Genomic DNA, 11,215 nt, shown 5'->3' on the forward strand with positions numbered 1-11,215 from the left:
TCTTGACACATGGCAAATGATGTGACACCCCAAGTCCACATCTCACCTCGAGGGTGGTGCCTTGTTAGAACTAGGGAAACATGACCTTGCCATATCATTCCTTGGTCTTTACATGAATTTTTTGTAACAATAGTACACACATACATGCATTAGTTAATTATGAGGGTATTTAATTTCATTTAATTATCATTATTAATTACATTTATTGAACCTAACCTTTGTATTAGAGAAGATTCTTACCTTATTCCCCAAAACATTTTTAGGCCCTTCTGAAACCTTTGTTAATTTATTAAGTATGCTAGAGTCAAACCATGAGATCATTTCCCAAAGAATTTTAATATAGTATAAATATAAAACATTATGTTTATATTATATCACCTTTATCAAATATGTGTATTACATTATAATGGAGGACCTTATTGGAGAAAATAAATTAGAGTCATGTTATCATATTCTTCCTTTCAAATTCCTCCGACTCTTATGAGCCGCCATCCTACCACATTCCATGCAATAAGGCCTTCCCTATCAAGATCCCCAATTAGAAAATCCTCCTATTTACCCCATGGTTTGTGCCCCATATATGTACCACATGCTATGCAAATGATCCTTCATCCAAACACACCTTGGGCCATTTCTCCACACATAAAGCAACCTTGTTGAGCCTCTCATATGTGTATTCAAATATTAATAATTTTGTATTTTAGTTCATTTATATAAACCTTTGCATCATGCTTTAGAGGGGACCTTTATTGGAGCATTTCTATCACCCATTTCTTTCAATTTTTTTCCACCTTTCAATAATCCGGACACCTGCCATGTGTCTTCTGTATATTTATTAACTATCAACACTAAAGCTAAATTGATCACTGCTTGGGCCTTCCTGACTTTAGCTAATCAAAAGAACATCCAAAGTATTCGAACTCTAGGGGATTCGAAATGTATAATTGATTGGCTATTAAGACATGCATGCTTAAATGTTCTTAATATATCAGCATGGAAAAACAGAATATTAGAGACAAAAGCTTTACTTCAAGACATTGGATTTAATCATATTCACAGGGAATTCAACAAGGAACGTGACAACCTTTCAAAGAGCACCTTAACTATGGAAACAAGCCTCATCATATTCGAAGAGATTGATGGGTGCTCTCTTGAGGAATCTATTTCCCTATCTTCAGCCTCATTATTCTAACTTTTTCTACCGATTAAGAGGAATTTACAGAATAACACATCATTTTTTGCGATTTTTGAACAAACAATCAACAAAGCAGTTTTTTCACTGACAACATCTTTCCCAGAAAACATATATGCATAAAAATAGGTCAAAATTTTGATGTCTTATAGTTTCTAGTTACAACAGGCAACAATTTTATTAGGGAAGCTATTTTGCAATGCCTTTGAAACTCTTTTGTAAAAATCCAGATATGAAAAGTATAGTTGTAAGTAGAGTTTTTATAGTGGGCCACCAGTTCAAATTTTTAGATTCAACATCTGATTTTTCATAACTATTTTCTGCAATTGAAACAGTCAAAACTGTACTTTTTTTGATTCCGTGTGAATAACAAAAAATGAAATCTTTTAGGTGGAAAAAAACTATCATTTATTTATTAAATGATATTCATTGAAGCAGATTGACAAGCCTCTTCTTTGAGCATTTAAATATTATTGTTATAATATATTATATTATTTCTCTAATATAATATAATACAATAATCCAAAGATTTTTCATTGGAGTGATATTGTTAGGATTTTTAAATTTGAAACCCTTTTGTGTGCCTCAATAGCTTGTGCCCCACATACATTCCAAGTGTCATGCTAACATGCCACCCTCATCAAGTAGTTTGAAAAGGGATCACCTTGTTCCTCTTCGATCTCTCATGTCATTTTCTCACCATGTGTCATGTAGGTGGGCCATCATACTCCAAATGGATTTCATACATACAAACATACAAACATACATACATACATACATACATACATACATACATACATACATACATACATACATACATACATACATACATACATACATACATACATACATATATATATATATATATATATATATATATATATATATATATATATATATATATATATATATGTATGTATTTGCTCAAATCCTTCCGTGGCATAAATTAAAATTATTATTCCCCAACTAAATGAACTTATAAAGTCTCACCTCATGTGTAAATATAACTTCAAAATTTCACCAAGGTAAAATTTCTAAGTCTTCTCTAACATGTAAGAGCTGCTACTGCTCCATAATTTACATTCTTACCCTAAGAAATACTTGAACTTAATCTTCTACCTTGATATATGATTTATTTTATGGTAATTATCAGAGTAGAAACATGGAATTCACATTTAGACACAATGTGCTCCTTTATGTGAAATTTATCCACCTCCTAAATATAGGAAAAGAGAACAATATCTCTATTAACTTAGGGAAAATTCAAGATTTCTACTACTTTGAGAAAGAGGATCAAAATTCCCTTATATGAGATTCAAGTATATTGAAAAATCAGAATCTCCCCATACAAAAATATTATAATGGGATAATTTATCATTAAAATCAATAAATGTGTGTCTGTGTGTGTGCGAATTTTCATGCCATTTGAATTATGTTAGACATTAGAATAACGAAATCTCCTATATACTCCTCAATGTGAAGAGAGGAAAACTTCTAAAGTCAAACTTATATTTATCCCTTATTATAAAATTTAAGCATATAACCACATATAGGGACATATAAATTCACAATTCAATAAGAAACAATTTATTTACACAATCGTGATCATCATTTCCCTAACAATAAATAACAATTACATGGAAAATTAAAGCACAAAGAAACTTAACTAATAAGTTTAAAAGTTGTTTGCCTATTACAGGCCATTTTGTCACATCTGTTCAATAGGCCTGCAAACCAAAACACTTTTTCATAATCCCTTCACAAATCCCTAAGCATCACTTCTCCAAAATGTCTGAGTTTCTAAGACAATAAGCTCAAAATACTATTTTTAGCCCCAACATACCTTGCATGTTTAGCCTCCTACGTTCAATGCATGTTGCATACTTGATAGCCAACGTTTGTTAGCACATGTTTCTCCCTTCTGTAGGTGCATTGATTCTAGAAATTCAGGAAAAATAAAATATCTCTTAAGCTTCCTCTTCCAGAAGCTTCCAAGGTAGTTTTAACTATTTTTTGTGGATAGAGAACTCGAATTCCTATTTGATCCTATCTTGGAGACCTTATCTCTTACCCATTGAGCTTATCCTCCCTCCTAAGTGGATCTCAAGCCTAGATTGGTAATTGTATAAGAATTCCTAAACTACCATACTCATCCTATAAATTTACTACCTCACATAAGGTCTGGGTTGGCTTTTGGAGATTGATAGTGCCCTCATGCTGCTCCTTTGAACCTAAAGGCGTTATACATTCATTCATTTAGGGTTGATGTTGAGGTGTGCTTTGTGACAAGGAGGGACAAGCCAACTTGGGGAGACATCTACAAAGTGAGCTTATATTTATGGTTGTAAACTCTCTCCTATATTTTTCAGTACAAAAAGTATCTTGTTTTCCTATATTTGTTGTGTTACATTTGCGCTCATGTATTTTTATTCCATGTTGATTCATTGAATAGAGATTTTAGATTATGCTATGTGAATTGTGGTTTCTTTGCCTCTTTTAGTTGTGTGTGTGTGTTCTAATTATAACACTTGGATATAGAGTTGGAACTTACAAGCAAGGAGGAAAAGAAGGCTTGCTTTAGATTCTAGGTAGGCTTCTTTCCCATTTTCTAATTTCTCTAAGGAAAACTCAAATATTTTTGTCTTATGTTGTTATAGATAAGACCACTAGATCTAGGGAATTCACCTTTGTTCATGATCACGAAAATTCCGTCTAGCAAATTGGTGATTTTTCTTGGGAACGATTCTTCCCTTAGTGGTTTCCTTGATCTTAGCATATTTTTCACCTCTTAAAGCAACCTTAATTGACTCACTTGGACATTTTTTGACGTTAGGAAAACATACTTTTGAGCTTGGTTGGGTTTCTTGTGTCGTGTTTTGACTGAAACAGCTCCAATGCATTCCCTATTATGAGACAAAGCACTTCAACGCACTTGTTCCTTCTCCGTACATGTGCTGCAATGCATTAGTGTCTATTCTGCTCCTACGTTGATCCTGTAGGATGCAAAAAATTTCATTCCTTGACGTTGCTACTCATTCTACTTGAGTTCAAAAGGTTTTCTTTGTGTCTCTGAGTCTGTCTTTACCTTAAAATCCATCGTAATGTTTGTTTTTGGTTTTAGTAGCCGTGGTAAGAATTTCTTTGGTTTTTTCTTTTTCTTATAAATTAGGTATTTGCAAACAATTTGCTTGATTATTGATTGGATTGGAGAAATTTATATTATATTTATATTCTTTGTGATTTCCTTTTTCAATAATCTTACTGAATCTTAGTTTTCATTCCATTTGCGAACTAAGAGGAAAGAAAAGAAAAATCTCATCATTTTTCATATTTTGCATTGCATTTAAGGTTTTGAATGAATTTGGAAATATGCGCAGTTGGATTTGAATTTTTTTGATTAGGAAGTGTTGTTTGCTGCATTATTTGTTTGTTGCATTATTGTTTGAATCGCTTCATTTTCATAGATAATTTTTCATCGAAAATTAAAAAGTTCATATTATCATGTTAGGTTGCATTATAGGGAATTCAGATGAACTCGTGGTGAGCCTTGAAAACTAAAATCTAATTCAAGATAAACCCTAAAATTCATTGAATCAATCTTAAGGAGCATTTGGAACATTAACGCAAACATCTAGAGGTATAGGCTAGAGACATGTTTCGATGTCTTTAAACATAAGAGTTGTCATTTTTTGTTAGTGTTACATTTTGAGGGTGATATCCCATTCCATGTACATAAGTGTATAGGATCATTCTCCACGTACCTTCGAGTCTATCTAATGGCACTCCACGCATGATAAGTATATGGGAATGCTCTCACCAAACGATTATGCATTAGACAATACTACTACGAACTGCAGTTCCACGTGTCTTAGAATATATTTTGGAAGTCGCCACTAGGTTTCTATCCCGTCATAGGTAACCAAGTTCGCTGCCTTGTACACTGTGATACATCAAACATAACATTCGGGGATATTGCGTGTCTATATGTAAATTCCTGGTTTTCCAAGGTGGTATATTCCAGTTCATAATTTCTTGGTAAGCCCTTTTGCCTAGTTACCCCTTTTTTATTTATTTTTGTTGTTGATTTCTAAAATTTATTAAACCATCATGGAAGAACAACCCCAACAACCTTGTCGTTCACGTAGGATGCAAAGATTTCCTCCTTTACCTCTTGAGGAAACATATGGATGTCGTCAAAAGAATAAAAATACGCAAACTACCAAAACTAGTGCTTTAAAAGCATCCTTTTCTAGTACTACATCTGAACATAATCAACCAGAATCCTCTCTTCCTACAAACACTAGGCTTGAGACTACATCTTTAACTATTGGTGAGTCCGACATAGTCAAAAACAAAAACCTTGAGACTTTACTACTTGAGGTCATTGAACCTAAATTTCTGGATTCAGAAACATTACATCCTAAGGTTATACAACCCAAGGAGCCTCAATTGACTCAACCTATTACTTCAAAGCCCTCTCTTTCTTTTCCTTTGCTTTTGACCCAACCACAACAACTTGTATATTTGGTCCTGATGCTGAACAACTTCCACTTGATATTTTGAGTATTGAGGAAATTACTGAAGAGTCTTGACCCTCATCTCCTATCCATTTAAGAGGGACTCCTATTTATCAAGCACATCCTTTTCATACTCCTCATACTCCAATACAAGCTCCTTCACCCAATACCGCTTGTTTCAACCCACCTTTGAGTTTCCTTTGGCCAACTTCTTTAAGAAGTTTAACCATGATTGAGATAACAATGATTTCTCAACCTGTAACTGCTATAATGAGTGAGTCAATTGATGTTACAACTAATTTCATGTTTGTGACTTCGCCAGAAACCCATTTTTATGGTGGTCTATCTGTACCACCTGGTTATCAATCCTTATCTGGAACATTTTCTGGTGCAACGACCAGTCCATGGACTTCTACTTCTCCATCTTCATCTGGAATATCATCTAGAATTCCTGTAATGAGCGCCTCACAACCTATTGCATCCATTGTTCCCTAACCATATTTGGAGTAGTAGTATGGTCCAAATGTTAGTGGAATGGGACATTTAGAACAACCTCCTCCACTTTATACTGGGTACCCTCCTCCTGGGGGGAAGTTACCTCCATAAACTCCCTATCCCCCACCAAGGGGGAAATATGTTGATGGAATGTACCCATTTGTAAATTAAATGCAACAAGTTTGTGCTTGTACCTATTCGAATCAATATCCCACTGCCCCTCCCTTTCCAGGAATGGCTGCCAATCCTTGGCATCCTACACTGCCCATTCAGCCTCCTTTGACCCTAACTTAATTACTGATTTCTCAACTCGTTCCAGTTGCACCTCAAGTTCCTACTTGCCATCGTATACCTTAATCTACCCAAGTTGTATCTCAAATAAGTCAACCTACCCAGGCTGCACCCCAAATGCAACATGTTTCACTAGTATCTGGGATGTCTGAAATCCTAGTTACCCAACAACTTTAGGATGCCTTACAAACTCCACCACTTGGTCAGTCCACACATAAAATGGAAGTACAACAACCTATACATGGCATGGCACAAGCACAAACCAATCAACCTAATGTAAGGATGCTGTAAAATCTCTATGGGAAACCAGACCAAGTTATCCCGCAAATGCTTATTGGCCAAAATCCTATGCAACAAATGCCTTATTAAGGTCAATAACTTAAAACACAGTCACACCTATCTTATCAAGGTTATACTTATCCTAGACAACCTATTTATACATATCCTGGTTATTAGAATACTCCATATCCGAGAATGCAAATACCCATGGCACCAGCCTATTCCATCATACCCAGGGTATCCTCCACCACAGGTTAACCTTCCTCCTCAAGGCCAACCTTTCCAGGCAAATTTTAATAGGTAGTTCCATTTTTTGCAACTCTTGAGCTTCCAGATTTAACCCGAATTACAAATGATCCTATTTGTCACTCTCCTTGGTGGCTGGTCATTCCTATGAAGTTAGCGAGTGATATTCCGAAATTCAATGACAATCCTTGAGAAGACACATCTACTCATGTTATGACATATTAGTTATGGTGTTCATTGAACTATTTAAATGATGATTCTATATGGTTATAGATTTTCCAGAGAACTCTCACCGGTACGACAATTTAGTGGTATATCAAATTGCCACAGGCTTCTTTCAACAACTTCAACGCCTTAGAAAATATGTTTTTAACTCACTTTTAGTTTCCTATTGTTACAAATCTGGAACCAAAATTTTGACCTCTTTCAAACAATCTGACTCCACCCATATGTTAGATCATATTTATGAGTGTAGACATCGGTGCCGTTTGGCTAAAACTTACGTTCCCGATTAGTTATTGGCTAAATGTTTCACCAAATCATTGTTCACACCAAAAAGTGAAGATTTTGCTAAAGGAAAAGTCATTACTAAAGAGGAAGTAATTGCTCATGTCCAATATCTTGATCTTATTTATACACAATCCGACACACTTTGTTACAAAATACCCAATGCTTCGAGACCTCAGCACACTGTTCCACCACTTCCTACTAAAGAATCACATGCCATTGAGGACGTGATTGGTTATGCTAGTTAAAAAATAGTGATTAAACTATTTGATTCTTCTCACGGCTACTCAAAAACCCTCCTCTGTTACTCCTACGATTACTTCCGAGATTAATGTTGTCCAATCTATAAAAGGTAAATCACAACAACTCAAAAGTAAAAAAGAAAAGATAAGGAAAGAAGAAGAAAGATAATTCTTCGCAGGATAAACAAAATAACCAGTCTCCTGAAGATAAACATAAACCTTGTTATCCTTGCTTAATCTGTAATGAGGAACATTTTACCCGGGACTGTCCACATCGGGCGGAAGTTAATCAATTCCTCAAGTCATCATCTACCACACTTGATGTGTTAATACATCCTTTCTCTAATCAGGATACAAACATGGTTGCACATGATCCCACTTCCTCTTCCTCATGTAATATGCTATCTTCCACCAAAGCGAAAAATGAAATCATGGTGGCTACGAGAAATAAAGACTATGGTAATTCGAATCCCTCGGTTGGTAAGGTTACTGATCATGCTGCCAATTCTACCTCAACTACTTAGAATCCTTCTCCAAATGTGGTTCCTACTGAATTAAATATTAAAATTCCTAAGGGTGTTATTCACAAATCATCATTCAATCTTTGTGTGAGAGTTGCACAGAATTATAATATAGTAGAATACCTAGCTCAAGCCCCTTTTTATATGTCAACTCTTGAGCTTTTATAGAATTCTCCTGTCAAGAAGATATCTTTACTTGTCACACATATGGGAATAGATCCTTCATATTCAAATCTTGTGGTATTTAATCATGAGAATCATACACCCAAACTTCCACCACAATTGGCATTTATGATCTAAGTTTTTGTTCGAAGTAAGGCTATCCATCGAACAATTGTGGATGAAGGTGCTTCAACCTATATCATGTCACTTTCCTATTGGAAGGATATTGGTTGTCCTTCACTTAATCAGTCACTGATTACTCTCAAAGCCTTTGATGGAAGATGATTCAAGCCTTATGGAATTTTGAATACATTGAAACTAGAATTAGTTGGCAAAATGGTTTGAGTAGAAGTCAAAGTTATAGATGGACCATTGGATTATAACCTTTTACTGCACCGTACATGGATTTATGCTATGGCTGCTGCCATTTTGACCTACTTTATGATGATCACTTTCCCTCACCAGGGGTGCATCATGGCCATCGACTATCTTACCTTTTTTTGCCAATAATTCTCAAACTCTTGGAAGCATCCCTCTTATGGGTGAATCCCCACGACCTTACCAACATGTCAGAGTCAGTTTACTTAAAGATTCCTCTTTGATGGGAACTTTTTCCCTTCCTCCTCCTGACATTCCAAATCCAGTTTCCTTCATCAATATGATTTCTTCTTGTACTATTCCATTCGATCCTTGGATAGTGCCAAATGCCTCTAATGTTGATACATTTCGTGACCACATGCCACTCAGTCTTGTTGAGATTGAATATGAAGCTATATATTCAGACTGTTCGACACAGTCTTCTTGATCCTCCTCGATAGATTGGTCGATTATTCCCAAGATTATGGTTCATCTTCTGATCCTTTTTTCTGGTACATTCTATATTGATGAAAGCATCATGGAAATGATGATGTCAAATGATGCACCATAGGAAGATAATCATCATCGTTCCTCCTTACCTGAGACCTCTGAGGATAATCTTGGATATATTTATTCACCCAATATTGTTGGGATATCTATGAATTCCCTATCTATCCACGACGTCAATTTAGAGAAGAATTTATCAAATATTAAAGAGATTGTTCCTCTTGATATTTTGATTAAACTCAGAATTGTTGAGAATATAGATATTGGTGCATATTTTTCTCCTAATGAGGTCAAGATCTATCATGCCCTTTTCCAGGAATTCCGAGATGTTTTTTCATGGACATATGAAGAGATTTCAGGTATTGATCCCAATATTGTTGTATATGAAATCAAAAGGTATCCAGATGCTAAGACAGTTGGACAACGTTTGCGTCCAGTTCATCCTAAGAAAGCTGCTGCTATTAAAGCAGAGGTTGAAAAACTTATGCGAGTTGGTTTCATTTACCCAATTCCTCTTACTGATTGGGTCTCAAACATTGTTTTTGTCATGAAAAAACAAGGTATGATTCACGTTTATGTCGATTATCGAGATATCAATCGTGCTTGTCCTAAGGACAATTATTCGACTCCATTTATCAACTAGATTGTTGATGATTGTGCCAGAAGCGAAGTTTTTTCGTTTATGGATGGTTTTTCCAGCTGCAACTAAATCAACATACTCCAGCAGACCAATGCAAAACAACATTTATTTGTCCATGGGGCACGTTCACTTATCATAAGCTCCCTTTCGATTTGAAAAATGCTAGTGCAACTTTCTAAAGGGATATGAATTATGCCTTCCATGATATTAAACACATTGTACAACCTTATTTGGATGACTTACCTGCTCATTTAGAGCATTGTGAAGATCATCAGATGCATCTCAGGGCCATTTTCTTACATTGTCGACACTATAACATTAGGTTAAATTCGCACAAATGCATGTTTTATGTTCAATCCGATAGACTTCTTAGCTTGGTTGTGTCGAAGCAATGAATTCTTTTTTATCTGATTAAAGTACAAGCGATCCTTGATTTTCCTGCTCCTTCCTCACTTGTTTAGTTACAATGCCTCCAAGGGAAGGCTAACTTTTTACGGCTATTTATTCCCAAATATGCTGAATTGACCAAAGGATTTACTTGATTATTGAAGAAAGGGGTTCCCTTCCATTAGGAAGATACTGCCCAAAATGAGTTTGATGCTTTAAAAGATGTTCTGGTTCGAGCATCATTGTTGTATACCCCCGATTATTAACGCGATTATTTCCTGCATCTCACTGCTGCCATTACTACCATTACCATGGTATTGGTCTAAGAAGATGATGTCGGGAATGAACACCCCATTTATTATTTGAGTCGAAATTTGAAGAAAACAAAAATAAAATACACTCACATTGAAAAGTTAGCTTTGAAAACTTTTCAAGCTGTCCAAAGGTTTTACCACTACATTCTGCTTTGGAAGACTATGGTAGTTTCTGATTGCAACCCCATGAAATGTATTTTATCATGTAAATTGCTGGGGGGAAAGTACTCTAAATGGATTTTTATTCTCTTGGAGTTCAATTTGGAATTCATAAAATCCAAATCTAAGAAGTCACTAGTCTTTTCCGAACTGATCTACGACCTTCCCTCATTCGAAACTGAGTCTACATCTGATGATTCTAATCCTGACGAGTCATTGTTTCTGATAGATTCATCTAATGCTTGGTATGGGGATATTATCATATATATCTAGACCCATACTTTTCGGCCTAATACATCTTGCTTTGATTAGTGACATATTCGATACTAGGCTAAATATTACATTATAATTGGTGATACCCTTTATCGTCGTGGTATTGATACCATATTTAGAAGGTGC

The sequence above is a fragment of the Pinus tabuliformis genome, chromosome 8 (assembly GCF_031772625.1).
Source record: "Pinus tabuliformis cultivar Carrire ecotype Pingquan chromosome 8, CPIR1, whole genome shotgun sequence".
Taxonomy (NCBI): Eukaryota; Viridiplantae; Streptophyta; class Pinopsida; order Pinales; family Pinaceae; genus Pinus; species Pinus tabuliformis.